The sequence below is a fragment of the Hippocampus guttulatus genome, chromosome 16 (assembly GCF_054856545.1).
Source record: "Hippocampus guttulatus isolate MCC_2025c chromosome 16, RoL_Hgut_1.0, whole genome shotgun sequence".
NCBI classification, from domain to species: Eukaryota; Metazoa; Chordata; class Actinopteri; order Syngnathiformes; family Syngnathidae; genus Hippocampus; species Hippocampus guttulatus.
In genome coordinates, this window is record NC_141276.1 from 12,742,030 (window position 1) to 12,763,561 (window position 21,532).

General features: G+C 44.3%; 1 protein-coding gene across 2 annotated transcripts in view; it reads right to left on the reverse strand.

The window, feature by feature from the left end:
* gcgra (glucagon receptor a) overlaps positions 1-21,532 on the reverse strand; it is a 40,491-nt gene that overhangs the window by 13,667 nt on the left and 5,292 nt on the right. The gene's annotated exons all lie outside the window — the stretch shown is intronic.

Sequence of the window (21,532 nt, forward strand, 5' to 3'; positions counted from 1 at the left end):
CATGGGAGCGGGACCTCAGATAGCATCTAAAGCAAAGACGCATGCCTTCCTAATGGCCTGTACAGTGGAATGACCTACAGGAAACATTAACTGATTACCTCGGGCGCCGACAGGCATCAGATCAACTCCAGTCGCCAAATCCCCGTGATGTAAGAGACAGTATGAAGTTTAGAGTGTATGAGTTTAGCTTTTTCTTTGGCTTTTCTCTTGACCCTAGTCCAAAAGGAGCAGCCCCATCAAAAGAAGGCTAACGAAGAATGACACTCTCATCTCAAAACAGCTTTTCCCCATTGAACGAATGGCAATCCCATTAATCTGTTGTCTACCCCCGCCTGCTCTGCGCCCCCAATAAAATAAAAAGGGCACTCTACAGAATGGTATTGTATCACCAAGACGAACAGTTTTAACAGAAAAAATCAAGAATTTCGTCATGCTAATGTACATTGTGCTGCTCCTTCTGATGTTAACACCATGACCACCAGGGGGCAGTATAGTACATACTGACCGACAACATGTCGATTTGATGACAAAACCGAATATATGCCTGGGAGGATTGTATTCTCTGTCTGCATTCTTTGCTACCGCTTGCTATGGCGGGATTGATGCTAGTTATTAGCCTGTCCATTACACTTTCCATCTTGTACTAGCATCACACGAATGGAATTTCGTAAGGGCTCAGACTTACAGTAACTTCTAAACAAAAGGGAAAAGCACCGTCTCCAAATTCATCCCAAACATTTTAAATGTATAATTTCTCTCAAACGTCTTCAACGGAGGATTTTAGCCCAGCATCTCATTGAGTTTAACTTCACCTCTGTCCATTCTCTCCCCTGACAAACACAACCAGCCTTGCTAACGAGCACAAAGGCCTAGTTTTATTGTTCTGCCAGTTGGAGGACAATAATGAATAGGCGGGAGGGCAGGAGATGCCCCGTAGCCCCAATGGGTTGCTCATAGCTGCAGTTCTGCCGCACTTGTCGGCTCGTGACGTGGCTGTTCAAGGCCTATTAAGTATTCATCACTTTTCTTTGTATATGAAATATTCATAGTCTGTGCCGTTCTGGAAGACGCCGATAAATATGAAACGGGGAAAAGAAAATAGTCATAACAATGTATATCGCGGATGTAGCATCGCTAATTGCCTTTACTTGAGGCGGGAGCGGATGAAGACAGATAAAGACAAAGTCACGATGAATAATTCTGCATGCTCTAGCCGTGCAGATGTAACATGTACAGTATATATGATACGTTAGCTCGGATATCAGCACAGGAAGTAAGGCAGCCATTGGTGAGGGGGCTGGAGTCCAGCTCGCAGGATAATTATGCTGGTCTATTATGCTGCTGCGATACGGTATCATGTTGGAGTGGTTTCTCTTTCTCACTAACATGCAGATGACATCTCCAACCAGTTGGTTTTGTGCTATTTCCCCCAAACACAACATGTGGGCAAAGTTTTGTGTGTCAAGCACCATGTTTGATTTTGGAAAACAAACAAATGAGCGCAAGTCTCAGTTGACCATTATTTGTACATAGTACAGTAGTGCCTCTTCTTACGTCCCTCTTAGCCAATGGGATGCCAGGAAGTTGCTCGGTAATAGCCAATGGCAGAGCAGCTATAAGTATGCTGCGTTCAGTAAACTCGAATCTGTGAGTAGCAGCCCCATACTGTACTTTTACCTTTTGTATCTTGAAATTTCTTTGTAACAAGAGGCAATATTTTCCTGCTGAGGTGTTTCGTAACTTGAACATTTCGAATGAAGAGATGTATTCCAGTATGCTTGGTACTACCTTTGATAGAGAATGAGAGTTTTCCGTTTAACTGGCTCTCTCTATCCTGATTGGTCGTTTTGCGTTGTATAACATCACGCTTCAGAACCAATCCCAACCTGGAGTACATTGCAAGGGCTAATGACGCGCGTGCGTTGGCGCATTGACTGATTCTGAGTTTTGGTGCGTTTTATTATCCGGCTAAAAATCCGTCATCACATTTTCTGAATAAATGGCAAGAGTGCTTTCACACAGCGGTTGATATTTCTTCGGAAGACATCGAAGGTGAAACGCCTGGTTATTACCTGCGGCTGTGACAGTTTTGGCGTTTTTGGGTGCTGGTTTCATTCGTGTGTTTTTGAAGACTTTTCCTGTTGTTGCTGATTGAATTTGGAGCTTTGGCACTGTCAGTAGAGGTAGGGTTTATGGAGATCGCATGTTGGGTCGTCAAGTTTTGTGTTGGTTTCTGACTGGTCGGGACTGACTAAGTTTTGATATTTTGCATTCTGCTGTTTGGTGCGTTGACTCTGTGTTTTAGCACTGTATGGGTGGTTTACAGAGGCGTTTAGGTGATGCTGTCCTCCTCTAAATCCATATATAAAATTGACGGGTTGCTTTTGTCAGGGGTTTTGCCAGACACAAACTGGCCGACGTTGAACATCCGGGCACTCTGTGACGTCAGCGAATTAAACGATTGGTTGCCATCTTGACTTTGGGCAAAACAGTAGTTTGGGGTGTGGGCAATTCCTGTTTATTTGTTCGGAAACAGGACATTTATTCTTTTTGAAACAAATGTTTGAGCGATTTATGGAATTCAAAATTCCTGCTTATGTGCACTACCTCCGCGAACAACATGGTTGCAGCAAAGTTTACAAAAGCACAGTCAGTATTGCGACTTATTCCCGAGAAACAAACTTTGCCGAGCCATCTCGTGGCTATTAATTTTCACGTTGTTTTTAATTACCATGGACTATTTCAGTGATGAGCAATCAACTGAATTTACGCCATTTGAACTGAATTTGTTCCTTTTGGTCGAAAACAAGCTCTTTGTTTCAATAATGTTTGTGTGGGTAAAACATAGGTGACACTCGCAAGAAAATTAGGAAAATTTGCGGAACGAGCAGGAGTACAAGATATTCAAGTGCTTGTCGAATAATTTGTGTTCACACTTGCTATTGTTCTGTGGAAGGGTACTTCATTCATACACTAGCGTGCACAGACAAACGGAATGATGCAACACTGTACGCTAGTTTGAAGGAGATCAACAGGGATTAAAATCAAGCCCCTTTACCAACACAATTACTGTTCTGCCGCAAACATTGAGTTGAGTAGCATTTGAATAATAAAGCTTTGTTTTGCGGCATAGCCTGAACAGATGTTCATTAAATGAATGACCACTAAAGCAAACATGCAGGACAACTCTTGTCAAGCGACACACAAAAGGCTTTGTATTTTTTTTTCTTTTTAACTTATTTTTAACATGACCTTAAATCACGGACACTGAAACGCTCCAGGCTGAATATGTTACATCGAGGACGACCGTTGCCTGCCCGATATCAGATCATGAGCTGAAGGGGAAGTTTGAAACGTCGCGTCCCTCTATGCACCTTGGCCAGTTGCTCGCTAGGCAGGAATCGCATTAATCTGCCCTGAGCTAGTTTTTGGATAACACACCAAACATTAGCTATACAATTCAACTCAACAAGAATAAGATTTTATTTCCCACAAAAATCGTATTTCTGATTGTAAGTGCTCATCCCTCCCCCATATTTTTAATTTGTCTTGACACCAGATAAACTGTGATCCTTTTTTTTTCATTTTCATTTTTGCTTCGGCAACTCAAAACTCTCAAATAATCTTTCCAACTGAACTGAATGGAAAACAACTCAATTTAAACAACAAAAAGCCACAAAAAAAAAGAAAGACTAATTAACAAAATAAAATCATCCTGACGAATAAAATCGGTTTTAATGTAAAGACGTTTCCTGGTAAATTCATCGAAAGAGCAGCGACATCCACTTAGCAGTTTAATGACAGCAAAACACATCTGTTGTGTCACATTGATACAATACAGTGTGTGTGAGTGTTTGTGAGCAATGGCTTCCCCCGTTGTTGTATACACGCATCGCTAACAACCATGTAACCTTCGGCACCATGGTCATGGCCTAATTTGGTCACTCCGCCGGGGCGCTCTGTTGTCAGATGGATTATTCAGCAGGAGGACTTTGACCATTCGCTGTTCGATAGCGTTTGTCTGCTCTGTTGTGTTTGCAAAATATGTCACAACTAATATTTCGTTTGGTGGGTTGCCATTGTTCTGCCGAGCCTCTCGCTTAACGGCCGTTTCAGAACGTTTTCATGATAACGCTTTTCAGTGTCACCGATTATGCAGAAGGCTCACTCCCTCAGAAGATTTATTGATTTTGGAACAGATCTGTCAGAAACGGCCAAACTGTGATCAAAGTCCAAATCTGTGTGCTTGTTACCTCCCAGTTTTCTGCCATTAGAGCAATGGTTCACAAACCTTCTTTTTTATACTCCAAAGTGCCACTCAAAAAAACGTATTTCGCGTTCAAAGTACCACCATCATAAACGTAGGGATGCGCTTAAAAAATATCTCGTTATTGATGGGACATTGTGATTTCCCTGGAATGCTGTAGAAGTGATCATTCATCCATCCATTTTCCGATCCGCTTATACAATGGTCGCGGGGGTGCTGGAGCCTATCCCAGCTGTCTTGGGGCAGTAGGCGGGGGACACCCTGAAACCATGTTTTTGGAATGTGTGAGGAAACCGGAGTACCCAGAGAAAACCCACGCAGGCCCAGGGAGAACATGCAAACTCCACGCAGGGAGGCCGGAGCTGGAATTGAACCCGGTACCTCTGCACTGTGAGGTTGATGCGCTAACCACTGGATCACCGGGCTGCATAAAAGTGATCATATAATCTTTTGTTTTCCTGTACGGATAAGGAAGCAGAACTTCTCACTGTCTCATATTGTGTTGTCACCTTACTTTGAGTGAGACAAAGCAAGATGTTTGTGGCTCGGGGGCGCCAGCTACATGAGGCAGATGAGAACCGCCCGCTCATGAGTGCATATCTGACCTCGCCAAAGGAGAAATAGACAGACACTTCCTCGACCAGCCATCAGGTTTCAAACGCTGATATTTTGCATTATTACTACTGCCTTTGGATAATCTTTTTGAGGCAAATGGCTCCCATTTCCTGTATCAAAAGGTCACGTCCTCCACTCACATATGTACCAGCAGGAAACGAGAGAACATTAACGGTTAACCTGCGATCTGAAATCCAAAAGCAGATAGTTGCACGTAACCATCTGCGAGGATGCACACACGTAGTCGTCTGTGACCCTGGCCTGGTTTTCTCCCCAGCCTCTTCCTCCTCCTCCTCCTCCTCCGCTGGGCGCGTTATTGATTTGTTTTCTCTATAGTCTCTATAGGAGTCACATCTGGTGAATATGCGTGGCAAACAATGATGGACGCCTATGAAACGTTGGCCATGATACCTGCATTGTGCTTGCGTCATGTGTGGGCAGAGTGTGAATGCGCTTGTTAGACACTTTCAGGGTGAAGTGGGCAACGGCTGCGAGGTCACGGCAAAAATCCACTGGGGACAATTCCATTATCAGCTCCTCCCACTAACGGTTGAGCATTCTGCTTCTTCGATTCAGCTATGCCGGTGGGCAAACGAATGTTTGAATGACATATTTACAGATGGGTTTCTTTCTTTTGCTTACCTTTGCCATCTTGTTTGGAATGTAAGCCCAGAGAAAGGATCGAAATGGACTCAAACGGTCACTTTCATAAAAGCATTCCCTTAACTCATTCAGTACCAGCCAATTCTAGACCAAGTCTGAAAAGACGTTTAAAAACGTCTTTGGGAGTGAATGAGTTAAGAGATCCTCAGGACAAAGTGGGCCATTCGAGTTTTCATTTTCCAGCCATGTTAGCTATTTTGAATGACTATAGGTTCAAATTTGGCAGGGAGATATCGAATTAAAAAAACAACAACAAAAAGGTTATTTCAAGTAGCCGGAAACGTGTACGCAACACAAAAGCCGACACATTTGTTTCTCTTAAAAACGTTTGGCCTGATAGAAAATCATTGAACATGCCAAATTTTAAACCACATTTACATATATTGAAGTTCCCGTAAAGTGAAAATAAATATAAATGCCAAATTTGACACTATCGCAAACAACTCTGTCAAATTAGAATAGTACAATAAAAAAGAAAAAAAAAGAGAGAGACTTCAAAGTGGTGAATATTCAAGCCGTTGTCTCCGCACTCAGAGGCTGTGGGCGTGTCAGCCAAATGAGCTGAAATCACGCCCCATTCAACTGTCAACTGCCAATCAAATACCGTTTTTGTGATCTGGTAAAACGGAGCTACTTCATCGAGCATCTTTCTTATGCCAGCCATAACTCATGTTTGAGCCCTAAAAGTATATCTGCTTCAAGCCTCTGCAGCTGAAATATATCTCACTGGGTCATCGCACATCGGCACGCCATGACAACGAGGCGCTCTTAAGCAGACACCGGCCTGAAACATGCTTGCTGTCACTCAGACGTTTTGATGACATTTTTGGGAGTGTGGGCATAGCTAGCTGCATGTCGCAATGGTGCTGGATAACAAGGGTGCTCAATATTTTATAGGCAAGTAATCGAGGGGCGACGAATGCCAGGGCCGAGCTTCATCACTGATGTTAAATTATGATAGCAGTTGTATGAGATTTATTACACATTATTTCGTTTTTGTTTTATACACTAGACATTTTTATCATCATATTGCAGGCTAGACTCGCTTGTATCCATAATGCACTCTGCTTTTAAACAGAGATTACATTCAGTCTGATAACGTTGATAAAAATACTCTGTTTCCATGTGTACTGCAGCCTCTCGCCAATAAGTGCACATTGCTTGTCCCAGATACAAATCTCAGTCCCGACGCTGTCCTGTTAGGATAGCAGCAAAGTGCTCCGTAATCTTCAAACAGGAAGACCTTCTGTTTATTTATTTACCGATGAGATCCAAAACATGACACATTTGTAGACAATACAGTTATCCGCTGCCTCTTTGTGGCTTGCTATTTTTCTGTTTTACCTAAAAAACAAAACAAAACAAGACAAAACATTTCCTTTGAAAAGCCAAACAAGTCTCACAGTAATTTAAAATGCACATTTTAAAATGTAAATCGGCAAAACTCGCCAAGTCATGTAGTTAAGTCAAAGTCCAGTCTCTCACCAATTCAAAGTCCAGTCCTCATATGATTGATATTTTGACGAGGATTAAGAATCTTTAAAGCAGGGCTGCCCAACCTTTTTTGACCCAAGATTAAATTTTCCATCAACCAACCTCCCGCGATCGACCAGTTACCGCACACGCGCGCGTGCATATGCACGCACTGACACACGCATTCCATGATGAGCAACGGCCATAATGGCCCCTAAGATGGACGAAACAGAAAAATAAAGTCGACGCAAGAGTTTGTGGTTTTGTGCAAAGGAAATCACTGCCTACCTTGGTCGGGACCTGACACGGAGGCATGGGACGCACGTTTGCAGCATGCTAACGATCGTAGCTCACGTGTACCGTTTTAAAATGCTTCTCTCGGCTCTCCAGATTCCCATTCTTTGCCCGTGTCCTCGGTGAATTGTACATGAAACAAACTGAATGAGAATAATAATAACAATAAGTGATATCGTACAACACCTCTGATGACTACAAGCTCCAATTCCAAACTGCTAAGCGCTAACAATTTCTGGTGATGCAGGTCACGCGCCACCATAAAAGGTGACCTGCTTTTTAAATTTTAGTTAATTTTTTTAAATACTTTTCGTGAAAGTGAGACTGATAGGATGACTGGGGTGCAGTGTGCACGAACACAAAAATATCTCATATTAATAACACGCACAGAGACACACAAATGTTTTGGGTTGGGTTTTTTTTCCTTCTCCACCTCTCGCGATCGACTTGGAACCAGTCCGCGAGCTACCGGTCAATCACAATCGACGTATTGGGCAGCACTGCCCTAAGGGATTGCGTTTTTTTTTTTCCTTTGATGTGATTTGGCTTTGTTTGTGGTCTAATCAGATCTGAAGTTCAGGTGTTTTATTTGCCACTTTGGCACCAGAACCATCTGCTCAACTGCTCTGAAGTGGCGATGGAAACATCAAACTGAGTCCAGCATTAATTCATACTGTACATTGAAACAAGTAATCCTCAATGGAGCCTGGGCTCATCAGTTTAAGCATCGCCATGGTTTCCACAGACTTAGTTGTATATTCTTCTGCCCGCAACAATGAACTAACAAGCCAAACCAAATGATGTTTCCATGAGATTTGAAACCAGATGAATGCACTGATGCTGCTAAAAATTAGACAAATGAAATGTCTTATTTTTTCAGGCCGATACTGGGTATTGATATCTCTAGTACTTTTTGACTTCTGCAATTTCATTTAACACAACCCCCCCACCAAAAAAAACATTGTTAACAAAAACGGACACAGATGACAGTTCGGTGATGTGTTAAACTGCGGTGTTACAGCACCAACTTCTGCTGTGGAGGACTGTCAGATTTAGAAATAGAATTGATTTATTACCTTAAAGTATCGGTGGCTGGTATCGGCAGTCGCTATGTACCTTAAAATAAAGCCGATCTCAGCCCGATACGATACCTGGTAAAGTTACTTCTATATGTACGTTTCTTTACTGGACGTTAATTAAATATGAGCTCGAATATAGAAAATATGAGTTTTGTCTCAGGTGTTGTGTAACGTTGGCAAAAATAATCAGTTACCCCGAGGCCTCCACAGAGTTCAGCCCAGCTGATTGTTGGCTACTGCAGCTGCTTGTTTTGCCTCAGTGACACCAGAAGAGCTGCTGTGTGTGTGTGTGTGTGTGTGTGTGTGTGTGTGTGTGTGTGTGTGTGTGTGTGTGTGTGTGTGTGTGTGCACGCTGACAATCTAAAGCAGCCATGTTAAGACTTCAGTTTTACTCAGAGGGGGAAAAAAAAGGCCGCTAGTCGTTGTTTATTTTCCCATGTCAAGCTTTGGGTTCACTCGTCGCAAGTGACCCAGCTTGGTCGTTAGAATTAAACACACACATTAGTTCAGGTCACAGCGGCGTGCAAACACACACACACACGCAGTCAGATGAGAAACGGTAGGAGAACAAGCCAGAGCGGACGCGAGAGGATCCGGAGGCCAAGACGCCAGCGCCACGCTTGCATTGCTCCGTCATCGTCATTCCTTCAATAAGGCGTTACACCTCAGTGAACTGCAGCCTGATGTGCATAGAATAGACGTGTCATTTGGCTCACACAATAAGCATCCGAACTCCCCGCAAGCTACAGCGATTCATCTGTTCGACTCTTTATTCAGATCGAATTACGTTGGATATTTTCAAAGACACACTTTACGTCCACGTACAATAGTTGGAAAAGAAAAAGGGTCTGCATGAAAAATCATTCGTCAGCTCATACATAAGCAGGTCGATGTCAATCGGAATGCTGAAAAATCCTTATTGTGAATCATGAATAGTTTGACGCCAGCATTTGAAATTTAAATAAAGACACGGCGGCCCGGTGGTCGACTGGCTAGTGTGTCTGCCTGACAGTGCAAAGGTGCAGGGTTCGATATCCACCTTTGTGGAGTTTGCATGTTCTCCCCGTGCCTGAGTGGGTTTTCTCCGGGTAGTCCGGTTTCCTCCCACATTCCAAAAACATGCATGGCAGGTTAATGGAACACTCTAAATTGTCCCTAGGTGTGGTTGTTAGTCTATGTGTGCCCTGCGATTAACTGGAAACCAGTTCAGGGTGTACCCCTGCCTACTGCCCAAGGACAGGAAAGGCTCCAGCATGCACCGCAACCCTTGTGAGGATAAAGCGGATCAGGAAATGGATGGATGGATGGATGGACTTGGTCATGAGTGGGTTATGAGTGGAGTACTTGCCATGCGTCTTAAAGTGGCCACACGATGCATGTAATGTCATGTGCAAATCAAAGCTAATTTGGCAGTAAGAGATGAGGACAGACACACGCACACACACACACACACGCACACAAAGTGTCTACCTTATAGAAGCAGTTCCACCTTTGGACGCTGACTCAAGAAAAGTGAACGTTGGAGTGAACAAATGCATATATGGCTTCAACCGACATTTTCAAACAGCGTGGAACTGGCAATTCCTTGGCTGTCGCTGGGCAACCGGCAGTGACTCACAAGATTATAATTGGGCTGGTCAAACAAACGCACGCGCACGCGGCCCTAAACTGTCTACTTGGCATGTGTACAGACGCTTCGCTCACTGTGCTGTTGTTAAGTTTCTGTTTTCATTGCTACCTAAATAAGGTGAGCAAAAAAAAAAGAAAGATTTTAGCAACGACTCTTAATGAAAATGATAACATGATGCCAGTAAGTCTGGACATGTTCCATTTCCTATTTTTTCACGATTTAACACTGATGGTCAGATCCATCTTATTATAATGAATTTTTTTTTGTGTTTGTTATTACAAATTATGAACTCAATGAGAATAGCTTGAAAGTAATAAATTCTCTTTGCACTTGAAGCATTTTCCATCATAAATGCAATGCTGTGTTTCACAAACCCAAAGTAAAAACCCTTGTACTAATTTGTTATTGCGCCAATGTGACTTCTTGGATTTATTATTATTATTATTTTTTAAATTCAAAGCCACAAAGGTTCTGTTGAATGGACTTCAGACATCATCTCACTCCTGCTCGCCGCGACCTAAGAGGCAACTTTTTAGCCTCTGGCACGAGCAGACAGTCATAGCTGAATTGAAATGCATCTTCCTCCCACTACCTTGTATGCTTTGTAAACATGACTGTTTATTTTCATTTAGTTTTTTTAAACATGCAGCATGATGGATGTTGAGCAGTACGTGTAGGCTGGCGAGCACTGAATATTTAATGGTGTTTAGTTTAATGACAGCATTGGAACGGCTCTGCCTAATGGCTCCTCTTTCAGAGAGAGGCGCGGATGAGACCTGCCAGAAGTGCGTGTTAACAGCACAGGTTGACGGCAGGTTGAATCACCACCTCAACACAGGGCAGCCAGCCCCTCGGCTACCTCAGCAGGTATAAATGTGCAGAGATATGCATAGAAATCAAACCTGGGCGGAGGAGAGAAAGAGTGCCTCTCAAAGCAATCTTACGAGAAGAAACGTCGCCTTTGCATTTTCTTGCTGTCAAGCAGGGATGTCCAAAGTGAGGTTGCGGACCATTTGCAGCCTCTCGTCTTTTTTCGCGGTCCAGAGCATAAGCACGCGAAACATACATTTGACACCATCCCTGATGCCTTTTAACTCATTCAGTACCAGCCAATTCTGGACCAAGTCTGAAAAGACGTATAAAAACGTCTTTGGGAGTGAATGAGTTAATAAAGAAAAGTCTATTATTATTTTTCTTTCGTCTATCATTTGCCTTGTCTAATACAAAAACTTACTTTGGTGCCATCTTGTGGTATTTTGCTGATAAGGAGGTATGTTGAGTGGAGGGAACTAGCTTTAGTTTGTCAGGCCATAGACCTGTCTAATATCAATATAACGCCTGTTCTCGCTTTAGTCAGAACGTTGCATCCCTTCCGGTGGTGCTGCCTGGCAGGCGGTGGCACAACATGGTATTCAACTACATGCACACGGCTCTGAAGTCAGACTTGTCTATTTAAATCAAAACCTTTAAAAACAATCACTTGGAAAAAAAAAAAAGAAAACAACACGATACAGCAGGCGATCACTGTGCTGTAGTCCAGTTTACATCACGTGTGTCTCTCTGGCAATCAAAATGTTAAACCAAACTTCAGTTTGACCCGATTTTTGTTAGGGGGGTGGGGGACTTATCTCCCATATGTTTTGTGAGCTGAGAAACCGCATGTTCAAAGACATATGTGCGAGTGGAGCCTGACTTAGTTTCTTCTTCACATGATGAGAACTGCTTCTCCTCTCTGTGGACGCTTCATGCCGCAGCAGCTCATCACGCATGAACTGCGTGATGAGCTGCGCTGCAGCAGGGGGGAAAAAAATAAAAAATAAAAATAACAAACTTGTATATCAAATCTGCTTCCCATGGGACCACACAATGTGCAGGACAACTAGTGTGTGTGTGTGTGTGTGTGTGTGTGTGTGTGTGTGTGTGTGTGTGTGTGTGAGTGAGAATAGATTTTTTTTTCTTTCCGCAGAAAGAAAAAAAAAATAGATCAAAAGTGTCAATGTGTAACTCCCCGAGCAATCTGAGTCCATGTAGGACTGATACGCTTCAAAATGGACATCTATGCTCAGGCCTCACATCTTTGACGTCCGCGTTCCCGCATACATTGCTTCTCATGCGCGCCACCGTTTGGTGCGGGGTACGTCACCGATTTCAATCCCAGTCAATGTTATTACTTTCATATTGTCACAGCGCTTATCTTGTTATGAGAGGGCAGTTAGTTTAGTGTCATATTCGCGTTACGGCGTACAAGGCAGTCCCAATGAAATTTGGTTGGAATGTGCGCGCGTCTGCTCGCACTGGGTAACATCATTTGAGATGTCTGCCGAAATGACAATCACGACGGCAACTTGATGGATAAATGGAAAATGCAGGAGCTCACACTTTCCACTTGTGTGTGTGTGTGTATGCAGGTATTTTGCCAATTTTCTTTTTTCTGCTAAGAAAGTGAATGTTTGGAGGAAGATCGCATCCATTAAATTAAAGCTTCAAATGAGACAGAAAACATGAGCGAGGTGTGCGTTGGAAAAGCAGAGCGAGTATAAAACTTCAAATCGTCCTTCCTCATTCAAAGGAATTGAAACTAGGACTTCACAAATTCGACCAAATTGTAAGTCATGTCAGATTACAACAGTAGCTGCGTTTACATGGAGATTTTTACCTTTTCCGATCCGTTATTTTCATGCTCCATTACGTTAATCAGATCAGTTGTGTTACACGTAGCGAATACTCAATGTAAGCATCACGTGATTTATCAAATATTTCATCTATTTAGCACAGTAGCTGTGCTAGTTTTAACAGCTTTATGAAAGCAACATCTGGATCAAAACAAGTTTCGAGTAGCGTATTTTCCGCACTATAAGGCGCTTCGGAGTATAAGGCGCATCTTCAATGAACGGCCTATTTTAAAACTGTTTTCATAAATAGGGCACACCACATTATAAGGCGCTTAGAATAGAAGCTATAATCGTGGCTGCGGTTGCATTATGCATCCACTAGATGGAGCTATGCTAAAGGGAATACAATACAATGCAATACAGTTTTATTTCTACAGAGCCATCAAAACCGCTGCAGCTGTAACAAAGCGCTTTACAGAAAATTCAAAATACTTTGTCCAAGAAATCATAACATTGATCCATGTATAAGGCGCCTCGGATTATAAAGCGCACTGTCGGCTTTTGAGAAGATCGAATGCTTTTAGGTGCGTCTTATAGTGCGGAAAATACGGTACTTTGAAACAAGTTCTCCCATCCCAGACAAGCTCTGGTTTGACGCCGCCATTTTAAAGTGCGTATGCGACGACGTCACTCCACATTCCCGTCAAGCCAGAGCACGTGCAGATCGGATGGAGCTCGGCTATTCCGATTGAAATGTTTAATAAGGAAAAGGGAATATAGCACCCCTGTGAATCCGAATAAAATTCAATTCCGAGTAGGCCTTTTTAAAAAAATTCCGACTGAGGTGTGTAGATGGAGCGTTTTGATTCCGTTTGGTCATTTGGATCCATTCCAATGGAAATACATGACTCCGTGTAAATTCTGCTCGTCATGCTTTGTCACTTCAAATTTTCATCTGTCATGAAACAAAGATATGTAAACACACGCGGACCGCACTTCTGAAGCACTCCAATGATCGAGACTGTAAAATTGCATTGTGCTCCGATGCGATGATGATTTGAATCCGATTCGTTTATTCAGCCCCAGTTTCTCAAGCAAATCTACTCGCATGTAGCGCCAATCGGTAAAACGCATCCATGGTTATAATTGCTCGCGGAGGGGGCGAGCGAGCCGAAAGCGGTGGAGCACGTCCTTCCAGCCAAGTGAAAAAAAAACCCCTAAAACAAGCGTTGTTTTTGTGCGCTGTGCGGCCCTAATCGAATGACACTCGAACCTTGACCGGCGTTATCGCGAAGGGAAATGGTGGCGGGGTGAGGAGAGGATTTGTGCTTGTGTGCGCCTCTTCGGCGTCGATTTGAACAAAGAGTTGAGAGAAAAGCAAAACCATGTTGCGTTCATTCATCCCCCCAACCCCTCTTCACTTTCCGTCCTCTGCTGCTATCGATTTGTACGCCGTAAATCTTTGCGCCGTGGCTTTATGTGCGCTGAAGAGGAATTTCAACTCCCGTAAGGGCCTCGTGAATCACGCCGCCCACTCAGCCAGACACGAAGCAGACACGAAGGGCCATCGTTTTAACGCGCACGATCGGCACCGGCCGGCCACTCGGTCCTCCCCCCCGCCCAATCGAGCCACGTGCGGCTGAACGGCGAGTGGGCGGGTCATCAGTCAGTTAATCGCATCAGCCGTGTTCACTCTTGATTGGGTTGATTCCGCCCTGAGCGAGTTAGCGCGACTGATGTTTCCGTCATCTCAACCCACTAACCTCTTCGCCTGACACACACACACACACACACTTGACATGTCTGATAACGCCAGTCACTACCGTCTGGGCGTCTAAATCCACAAATAATCTTTTTTTATTTTTATGGCACGACTCTCGCAAAGACGATTCTTCAAGGCTCATTTAAGTATGAACATCTGAATCGATGGCTCTCCACTTTCACTCCATTAACTTGTCCTTGTTCCACAATTGCAGGTGTTGACAGATATGTGACTGCTCAGGTCTACACTCAAGGAACGGTCTAGCGAGGACGGCCCAGTTTTCCCTGAAAAAAAAAATCCCCATCAGGAAAAAGCCATGAAACAAGATGACAACACTCGCCTCCTTCCTTCACCGATGCAGTCAGCGTGATATGCGACAAACGAATTTGAATTCGGGCCTTGAGCTGAAGACGTTTGCAAACATCTGGGTTGAAGCAACGAGGTAATGGAAAAGCCACTCTTGTCTGCAGCTTCGCTCTCCAACAATCCCAACTGGCCCACAAGGACAAATAGTGTCCCAAATGAATATTTATGTGTAAAAGTAAATACGCCAACCATCAATCCTGCCATTGCCTTCTACCGTATATTTTCTTGCTGTCTCGTCTCTTACATGTTTGTTCATGTGGCGCGGTAGAGTACCAAAGAGCTGTTTCTAATATCTACCAACTTCATGTCTTTTTTTTTTTTCCTTGTGGTGAAGTGGATTTTTTTCTTTTTTTTAAATTGTGTGAAGGTATGGCGAAGAGAGTACACTGGACTCTATCATCCTGAATGTCTCCTCTGCGAATCTTTCTTGAACAAGATGAGGGCAGGAAGGATGCGAATGAAGTGTTTCTGTGTTTGGCCGCTCTCCAAAGAGAACGTGCTCGAGTCGGTCTGTTGCTTCTTTGGTTTTCTTCCATGTGGACGCTTTACAGCAGCTGTCAAGTGATACCGTCTGACGGGGGGGAACCGCACAAGCTGAGAAGAAAAAAAAAAGGGAGAAATGCCTTTGACCCACTCTGATATGGGGACGCTGGGCTTTTTGGGCCTGTCAGCTTGATTAATCTGACCGTTTCCCACTGCGGCTCGGCCGCCGTTACAACACATTACGCTTGTTCACACGGGCAGGAAGGTACGCTGCCGGCCGGCCGGCCGGCTGGCTGGCAGCCACCCAGGCCGCGCTCAAGTGATGGAATGTTCTGGGTTCCGTATGTGCTTCTGTTTCTGGTGCTGAGCGCAGAACATGGACCGGGCGGGAACACGTGTGTTGCGATTATCAATGTAAAACAATTGGGTGGGAACCAACCACCCAAGTAGTACTGCAAAACTACGCTCATTTCACTTTCAATTATTATTTGATTTAATTATTGAAACGAAACTTCAGCGTGTGACCGCATATATTAGTCGTGAGCAGGAGTCTATCAGTCATATAAATATTCGACATATCAGCAATGTTATTTGTGTTCATTTGCAGCACAGAATGCTGAGTTTTTGTGCACGAGATTCCATTTAGATTGTGATATGAATTTTAGGCCATATCGCTCAGCCCTAACTGTTGCATTGCAGCGATAACGGCCCCAACAACGGTTTGTGGACAAAAGTATTGGAACACCTGGCCATTACACCTGCAGAGAGTGAAAATTAAAGAAAGCAATTGTGAAGTCACCTCAAGTGCTACACCTAAAACGCATCAAATTTAAGTTGCACACAATCATCCAAAATACTAAAATTGGTATAATTATGATTAATTTTTTTGTGTCATAGATGTCCCGCAAACATTTGACCAGACAGTGTCGTAAGAACCTTTAATAGAAAAAAACAAAAATGAGCCCTTTACGGGGAACTGATTCAAGTGTACGTTTCACTTCACCCAACACTTTTCTCCGACAAGTGTGTGGTTTTATTGGCCCATAAAGAGCACATCGGTAATTGGGTTTGCTTCTGGGGTAGGGGGTGGATAAGCGCTTGTTTTGGAGGTTACACGAAGAGGTTTCACTCTACGCTTGGAGAACAGCTTGCTCCACACTTGGGGGGAAGATGTAATAAACTTGAAATTTATCCATTTAAGGCGGCACGTGCCTGAATCCAAAAGAAATGGTCCGCGTAAAAGTGTCTGCAGGCGGCATGGGAGTCGATGTCTATTCAATCGGCAAGGAGATGTTTCCTGCTCCTTAACAGGAAGGGATCGGTTCTTATGCTTCCCTTTTTAAATGGTGTATATCAACAACGCGGACGTGTGCATGGACATGGAGCGTGCGCTTGCGTAGTAGTGCCGAATGATTTTGAAAAATTGAATTGTGATTTTTCTTTGGTGTGTGTGTGTTTGTTTCCCCTCACTGTTGCGATTGCAATTTAATAGGAAATAATTGTCATGTTTCATGAATCAATGCTAAAAATGCGCACTGCACTTGGTAAGGAGGGAATTTATGTGGAAACTATCTAATTAATAACATTAAATAGAGGGAGAAGGAAAGGGAGAGCAAGAGGGAGAGAGGAAGAGACGGAGAGATGGTGGGAGAGGGATGGAGGAGTGGAGAAAGGGGGGGAGGAAGAGATGGAGGGGGGAGAGAAGGAGAGAGAGAGAGAGAGAGGGAGATGGACAAGGAGGGAGGGATGGATGGATGGATGGAGGGGGAAGAGGAAGCACGAGGGAGATGTGGGAAGGGGGAGGCAGGGAATTATGGAGGAAAGGGGAGAGAGAGGGAGGGAGGAAGTGATGAGGTGGAGATGGAGGAGGGAGAGAGTGAGAGAGAGGGAGAGATAGAGGAAGAGAGAGGGAGAGATGGAGGGATGAGGGAGATGGAGGGATGGAGGGGGAGAGAGGGAGTGAGAGATGGGAGAGGGAGAGAAGGAGGGAGGAGAGAGAGGGGAAGAGAGCCCGAGTGTGTAAAGATGGCAGGTAGCGGAAAGAAAAGCCTTGACATAAAATCTGGCTCATGTCATCTTTATTAACACGGTGTTAAACCTGTCATGCGTCGCTGGCAAGAAAAATGTATGACAGGTCAGCGCCGGCGTGTTTTGCAAGTGTGACACCTGGGACTGTTTATTCATCTTAATGCAGATTGAAGCAGCCTCCAGAGGAGATGCTGTAATTGCCTGTGCGAAATGCGCAGAGCTCTGCTGCTGCCGAGCTCAAATTCTTCGGGCCGTTTCTATCATTCGCTTTCATCGCGGCTGCACACGCCAACTCCGTGAAATCTGTTACGACTTCGCCGCATGACTGATCTTTACATGACAGTGAAAGAGTGAGCGCATGGGCGCAAGCCGACTAGATGCTCCAAAGTAACGGGACACCTGGCCATTCCATCTCTCGTCGTACCTGACACACAATGCACATTAACGAAAAATTATGAACAGCCAAGGAAATTACCTGCCTGCTTGATGATTATTAAGATATAACATTTTTATCTCAAGCACTTCTGTGCCCCTCGGAATTGTAATTTATTCCCACAGCAAGGTTATTGATAAAATAACTGAAAATTGAGCAAACGTTTTCGTTGCAAAATGAAAATGCTTGTACATTTATAAAACGAATGAAAAGTAAGTATGATTAGAGCCAAGAGGTCCTTGCTTTTGATGTTTGTCATTTAAGATGATACATGCACCTTTGCGGATCATTTTAAATGTGTTTAGTTTGGGATTGACGGACGTCGGTACAGAAGGAGGTCAAACCGTGGTTTGAAATTGTGGTTTGCGATATGACACAATGCATATTTTCTTAGCTTGACAAATACAGTTAAACCTCGGTTTTCGACCATAATCCGTTCCAGAAGGCTGTTCGAAAACCGAATTGTTCGAAAACCGAAACCACGTTTCCCATTAGAATCAATGTAAATTTTTTTAATCCGTTCCAAGTCTAGAAAACAACTTTTTAAAAGCATTTTTTCAACTATTTTAACTGTCTTTCTTCAATTCAATAGTTTTGCGCACTATTTTCCTCTTTTTATTTTAGCAGCTTTACTACTTCCACTTGCTTTCTTTGGTGCCATGCAGAAATAACAGTCCAATTTGCGTCGATCTCAACAAACACGTCTGCTCACAATGGACACTCTTTCTTTAAAAAAAAAAAATCTTTATTGAACACGTCTGCTCACAATGGAGGCGTCACTTCTTCGTCAACCAGAGGAAGCGTCACTTCCTCGTGTAAGGAAGTCGAGAGAAGTCGAGTGGCACATTCAAGTGCCCTCAGTTTGGTCGAGAATTTCGGTTGTAATCCGAGGCATAAAAAACTCAAAATTTTTGGTCGAAAACCGATTTGGTCGAGAACAGAGACGTTCGAAAACCGAGGTTTGACTGTATGACATTAAAAAGCTGAAACAAATACTAAAACTAATTTTAAAAATGAACTACAACAAAGCATCTTCAAAATCATAAAAACGGTTAGCAATTAAAAGGAGGAGAATTCCCAAAAAAGGAAATCGAAAACGACATGCAAATGAAAACTTCCCCAAACTGTTAGACGCCGTTCTCGCACCAGCCGGCACCCTATCTCTTGCGGATAAAATGTGCGTCTGGGAAAGGCGTTGGGAGCTGCTGGCGCCCGGCGGCAACATCACCCTTATGGACCCTTATCGGCACTCTGTTACAATCCAGAGTGACAGCTCTTTGTAGCGCGGGGGCTATTCTTAGCGCCCCCCTGGGTTCTTAATGTTTGGCGCCGAGCCCAAAGAGCACCCTCCGGGCATACATGGAGGTGCTCGGCTTGAGGATCTCCTGAGTGACAACTCTTGTTTCTTGACACTCTTTTGTGTGCTATCGCTTGTCTCATCTCGCTCATGGCTTCTCGGGAAGCCCTCATTCACCCGCTGCGACACGTCAAGTAGAGACGCGAGTGTTCCTTTTGGCCTTTTTTTTTTTTTTCCGAGTGAATGAACCCGACAAAGCATCGGTTGGAAAGGGGTGAAAACAAGCGATGTTGAATGCGGTGGAAGTGAAGCATCCTCAAACAAGCTGGTGCTTTTAACTCCATCCTTTTGAACTACTACGACATACACCTGCGCAACTTAATGAGCTGATCCACCAAAGCCGAATTCCATTCCGAAGAGAAGAATGCTTCATTATGATTGGCACGTCACAATCCAATCCGATACAATACATCCTGATTTATATTGCGCTTTCACAACAGCTGCAGCTGTAGCCGAGCGCTTTACAACACAACACATAACATCAAAACATGGACAGTCGTGCAATCTTAACCACTTTTCCCCTCATACGCTTTGTAGTTTGAAGCAGTTCTAGATGAAAGAGGAGAGAATCAAATACCCCTTTCCCACTGAAATTAGTGGGTAGTAGTGATCCGTGGCGACACGCAACCAATTGGCATATTGTCCCTTTCCTATTGACCAACAGAAGGCGATTCTCCCCCTCCACCACTCTGCGTCTGGTTATGTCACCACGCTCTGATTGCGTAGATGATAGTGTGACAGATTTCTTGGTGGTAAACAAAGCAACATGGAAGCGAGTGTTCTTTCTTTTATCATGCTTTTTACCGTCCTCAAAATGGTCGAAAAGCACCAGAGGATCAACTCATTGCTACTACTGAGACAACAGCTTAAGGGGCGATCTCCTCGCTTTGTTGTGGGAGCGTGCTATATACGAGGCCGATGGCGCGCGATGTTATGACGCATCACGTACCGCCCTATGTCATCATGTAATTACCGGGAAGTCCCGTGTTAGGCTTTCAAACTGCAAGCGGAGGCGATCACAACCAGCTTCCCATGGCGTGCTGGTGGACATGGATTGACACGGATCGATACTGGCCAGTGAGCCTTTCCCACTGCCCAAAAAAGTGTGTTTACCCGTGGTTTTGCGGCAGTGGGAAAGGGGTATAAGTGCCCTTTCGGCAGTGGATCGGAGACATCATGCTCAAAATGTGCACATGTTCGGCTACAAGCTAAATTTGAAAGTCAACAAGAAGCTGTCGTCTCCATTGATGAAAATAAGAGATTGGTTCACCTCTCCTGTCCCATGTAAATCCGCTTCAATTCCAAGCGGCGACTGTCAGTTCCAAATGCGTATCCGTGCTCCGCGCCGACGCTTTTCTCTCCTCATCCTCGGGTCCACAACCCATCCATGCAACCGCACCAACGCAGACTTTCCAACAGCGCCGGCATCTTCGCTGAACAAAACGGGGATATGAAAATTGCTGCCCAAAAAACCCCCCACAAGCGCCCCGGGGCTGTCCAGCACCGACAGTCAAATGGCACCGACATTCCTCCCAATCAATATCAGTGCTGTTACACGCGTGCTGCCGAGAAGGCACAACCGCCAAGCACAGATTCTTCTCCTTTGACGAATGTCGTGGTCCACACGACGTAACAACAAAACTATGTGACAAAAACAAAAGACAACAAAAAAAGAAAAAGCATGGCTCTTGAAGAGCACTTGCTGACGGCTGCCAACTACGGCGCCATTAAAGGTTTTGGACGTTGTTAATGTGGTTGGACTGAGGGGGTGATCTAGAACCGTGCTACGTCGTATCATTTTTAGTCAGGAGTCATCTAGGGCGGAAGTGCGCCGTCTATAGAGTGCGATTGCGCGATTTGCCGCCGTTGTCAACGCTCTCCGCCAAAATAAGGGCGAATTGCAGACTGTTACATTTCCGTGTAGTTTTCATCCCGGCAGCTAGATGTCACGGTCAGACAGGCTCGGTTCTCACTGCATGGCGTGATGCCCAATTCGGAATGTTTTGTCAAATCCGTGTTCTCGTTCACATTACGAAAAGAAATGTGTCCTCTTGTGTTAACTTAACCAGCGCGAGAGGAAAATGTAATGCAATGTTCCCCTTGTATGTTTTACAGCCGCAGCAATACTGACCACATTAATGACGAACATGGAAGACGGAAATACCAAAACGCGCTTTCAGTTTTTGCCCTTTCAGGCCAACTTGGCGGCCCAGTCCTCCACACGGTGAGTCTCGCCAAACATACAACGAAGCAGGCGAACAAATGGGTCACCTGAAAAACTCTGTCTGGGTTTGACGTAAGAGAAAATGTCTGAGTATAGAGGAAAGATCTCTTGTGCTCATTTTGTATGCATGGAAGCGCACGCTACTCACAGCCGCGACGTGTGCTCCGATCACCACTTAAGACAACACGCATCACTCATTCATGAAGGCACAGCACGGACGTTTGTGCCGAATATATTTGCACGCTT